The sequence below is a fragment of the Lampetra planeri genome, chromosome 44, assembly GCF_965212315.1.
Source record: "Lampetra planeri chromosome 44, kcLamPlan1.2.h2, whole genome shotgun sequence".
In the NCBI taxonomy this organism is placed as follows: Eukaryota; Metazoa; Chordata; class Hyperoartia; order Petromyzontiformes; family Petromyzontidae; genus Lampetra; species Lampetra planeri.
Genome location: NC_136150.1, coordinates 3,638,853 through 3,643,400, shown reverse-complemented (window position 1 = coordinate 3,643,400; position 4,548 = coordinate 3,638,853).

The window sequence follows — 4,548 nt, the reverse complement described above, 5'->3', positions numbered from 1 at the left end:
TGCACGGGGGATTCCTTTTATCGTGGAGGGCGGGGAGGCGGGGGCGAGCTGCGATTGGACGAGGCGGAGAATCGATCGTGGGCAAAGTCCCGCGGTTGTGGGACGAGCGAGAGGTGAGTCGGGTGAGCGAGTGTGGGTGAGTGAGAGGGTGGAGTGAGGGTGAGTGGGTGGGTGAGTGTGTGGGTGAGTGAGAGGGTGGAGTGAGGGTGAGTGGGTGAGTGAGAGGGTGGAGTGAGTGTGGGTGAGTGAGAGGGTGGAGTGAGGGTGAGTGAGTGGGTGAGTGAGTGTAAGGGTGAGTGAGAGGGTGGAGTGAGGGTGAGTGGGTGAGTGAGAGGGTGGAGTGAGTGTGGGTGAGTGAGAGGGTGGAGTGAGGGTGAGTGAGTGGGTGAGTGAGTGTGAGGGTGAGTGAGTGGGTGAGTGAGAGGGTGGAGTGAGTGTGGGTGAGTGAGAGGGTGGAGCGAGTGTGGGTGAGTGAGAGGGTGGAGTGAGGGTGGGTGAGTGGGTGAGTGAGAGGGTGGGTGAGTGAGAGGTGAGCGAGTGTGGGTGAGTGAGAGGGTGGAGTGAGGGTGGGTGAGTGGGTGAGTGAGTGTGTGGGTGAGTGAGAGGGTGGAGTGAGGGTGAGTGGGTGAGTGAGAGGGTGGAGTGAGTGTGGGTGAGTGAGAGGGTGGAGTGAGGGTGGGTGAGTGGGTGAGTGAGAGGGTGGGTGAGTGAGAGGTGAGCGAGTGTGGGTGAGTGAGAGGGTGGAGTGAGGGTGGGTGAGTGGGTGAGTGTGTGGGTGAGTGAGAGGGTGGAGTGAGGGTGAGTGGGTGAGTGAGAGGGTGGAGTGAGTGTGGGTGAGTGAGAAGGTGGAGTGAGAGTGAGTGAGTGGGTGGGTGAGAGGGTGGGTGAGTGAGAGGTGAGCGAGTGTGGGTGAGTGAGAGGGTGGAGTGAGGGTCAGTGAGTGGGTGAGTGAGTGGGTGGGTGAGTGAGAGGTGAGCGAGTGTGGGTGAGTGAGAGTGTGGAGTGAGAGTGAGTGAGTGGGTGGGTGAGAGGGTGGGTGAGTGAGAGGTGAGCGAGTGTGGGTGAGTGAGAGGGTGGAGTGAGGGTCAGTGAGTGGGTGAGTGAGTGGGTGGGTGAGTGAGAGGTGAGCGAGTGTGGGTGAGTGAGAGGGTGGAGTGAGAGTGAGTGAGTGGGTGGGTGAGAGGGTGGGTGAGTGAGAGGTGAGCGAGTGTGGGTGAGTGAGAGGGTGGAGTGAGGGTCAGTGAGTGGGTGAGTGAGTGGGTGGGTGAGTGAGAGGTGAGCGAGTGTGGGTGAGTGAGAGTGTGGAGTGAGGGTGAGTGAGTGGGTGAGTGAGTGGGTGGGTGAGTGAGAGGTGAGCGAGTGTGGGTGAGTGAGAGGGTGGAGTGAGGGTGGGTGAGAGGGTGGAGTGAGAGGGTGGAGTGAAAAAGGGTGAGTGAGAGGGTGAGAGGTGAGTGTGAGTTGCTCACCAGCGCGGGCAAATCACCAACAACAACAACGCAAACAACATGTCAACAAAACTCGTCTAGAGCGCAGCCCCACAATAAACATCTCACAAGCAACGTTACGGGGGCCAATGCCCCCCCCCCCCCCCCAAATCACGTGCCATGCAGAAGGACCGTTTGCCCGGAACGTCGCCTATTATATAACGGGGCTTTGTTTTCCAGATAAGGCGACAGCGCGTTGTTGACGAACGCGTCGGTTGTTGTTGTTTGTTTGATGTTTGTACGCCGCTGCCAGCAGCAGCAACAGCAGCAGCAGATAGCTGACCAAGTAAACTGCTGCATCAGGGATGGTGGGTGGGTGGCTGGCTGGGTGGGGGTTTGCGATGCTAAACCATCCGATAGCCAGAGGCATGCGACGGTGCGCGCCTCTGGCCAGACACAACGACCTGGGTCACTGGCTGGGCCCACCTGCCATGCCCATGCTCAAACCCGTAACAGCTCTATCCCATGTTCGATCCCATGCTCGACTCCAAGCTGTAACCCATGCTCGACTCCATGCTGTAACCCATGTTCAAACCCGTAAGAGCTAAATCCCATGCTGTAACCCATGCTCGATCCATGCTGTAACCCATTCTCAAACCCATAACAGCTCGATCCCATGCTGTAACCCATGCTCGACTCCATGCTGTAACCCATTCTCAAACCCATAACAGCTCGATCCCATGCTGTAACCCATGCTCGACTCCATGCTGTTACCCATTCTCAAACCCGCAAGAGCTCGAGCCCGTGCTCGAGCCCATGCTCGAGCCCATGCTCGACTCCATGCTGTTACCCATTCTCAAACCCACAAGAGCTCGAGCCCATGCTCCGTGTTTCGCGGACTCGTCACGTCGCGCCGCAGCGCTGTCGTTCTTAGAGCGAAGGGCGATCGTGACGAAGAGAGGCGCCCGCTGTGTTTCACACGAGACACGGCCTGCAGTGGATCCTTCGATTCTAAACTAAACAAAAAACTCTTCTTGGTTCTTTCGGTAAAGTCACGTAGAATGGAAATAATAAAATAATACAATAAAACATAATAAAATAATTCTCACGACGTTTCGGCCACAACGCAAGCAGCCGTCTACGTGACTTTACCGAAAGAACCAAGAAGATGAATCCCTGCAGTCACGAAAGCTTTACATCGAAATAAACTAAAACTATTTTAATTTTACCAGGATAAGTCACCTGCTGAGCTCTGTAGCAACTTTTTCGGAAGCGACCCGGCCACAAATGAACCTTATGGCGGGACCCCGGGGTCCCGAATAAACGGAAGTCAAAATCTTAATTGTTGGCGACTCCGTCCCACCACGCACATAAACGCCGCGACCCACCAGAAATCAATCCTCTCGTTCTTCACCACGCACCCGTCGTTGCCAAAATCGCCGTAGTCATAAACACAACGTTGTAACTTTAATTAGCGCATCGTTTAGAGCTCGTCGAGAGGAATAGATCGCCGTGTCGTTCACCTTCAACAGACATAAAAAAAATTTACCCGTAAAAACAAAGTTTTTCACTATAAATCCTTTATATGCGTGGCGGCTAGAGTCCTCTCGTCCTCTGGCTTGAGATGGCTGCCACCTATGGGTCAGATGATTGCCTGCCACCATTAAGTGTAAAATTTAGGAAAAAAAATTTCACCTAAATATATTGTCACGCACAATGAGTCTGTGTGCAAAATGTCAGCTCGATTGGATCACGGGAAGTGGGTTAAAAAACGTCCGAAAGATTTGCACGGTCGTAAGCGCGCAAGCAAGCAAGTGAACTTAATATAAAGAATTTAAAAAAACGTCGCAACGCAGTTTATGCAAGAGCCGGGGGCTTATGGGACCCCGGCGTTCCGCCATAAGGTTCATTAATGATAGCTCAACGAAGTGGCTCATCACGTGCAGATGTATAGCAGCCAAATACTCTAAAAGCGTGGTGATGTTGATTCGAAATGTGGAGGGAAACACCGGAGGACCCGGACAAAAATCCAGGCGACCACGGGGAGAGAGAGAGACACGCAAACTCCAAATATACATTTCGATTTAAAGCTGTCGTGACTGCAGGGATTCATATTCTTAGTTCTTTCTGTAAAGTCACGTAGAAGGGAAATAATACAATAATACAAATAAAACATAATAAAATACAATTCTCACGACGTTTCGGCCACAACGCAAGCAACATTAGGACGCTGTCTTTCCGACAGCTCTGTTTCTTCACCTGAGGACGGCTGCTTGCGTTGTGTCCGAAACGTCGTGAGAATTGTATTTTATTATGTAAATTTTGTATTATTTTATTATTTCCCTTCTACGTGACTTTACCGAAAGAACCAAGAATATGAATCCAAATATACAGCAGCAGGCGTCTGGGTCGGGATCGAACCCACGAACCTCCAGCACACCACATACCGTGTCAACCCATACGGCTTACCCCCCCGTATTCTTGTACAGGGAAGTTTCGTTTTCAGATCCATACGGCGTACAGCCGTTTCAATAGGGGCAAAATAAACATTGTTTATTTTTTAATTTATCCCTTGTGATGGGACATTGTAGGATGAATGTTGAGATGTATAAGCGGCACGGGGTGACCACTCAGGTCTGAGTTGGTCTGTAATCAGGTAGTCAGCACTGACAAGGGGGTTTACAGGTGTGATACCGGGCGAGGTAGTTCACCTCTCGCCAACTCGGGCGATGCTGCTGATGCTGCTGATGCTGCTGATGCTGCTGATGCTGCTGATGCTGCTGATGCTGCTGATGCTGCTGATGCTGCTGATGCTGCTGATGCTGCTGATGCTGCTGATGCTGCTGATGCTGCTGATGCTGCTGATGCTGCTGATGCTGCTGATGCTGCTGATGCTGCTGATGCTGCTGATGCTGCTGATGCTGCTGATGCTGCTGATGCTGCTGATGCTGCTGATGCTGCTGATGCTGCTGATGCTGCTGATGCTGCTGATGCTGCTGATGCTGCTGATGCTGCTGATGCTGCTGATGCTGCTGATGCTGCTGATGCTGCTGTGTGTGTCGTCCCTACTGAGTCACTCTTGCGGTGTAAATGTCTCAAATTGTTTCAATTCTTCCAATGTTGC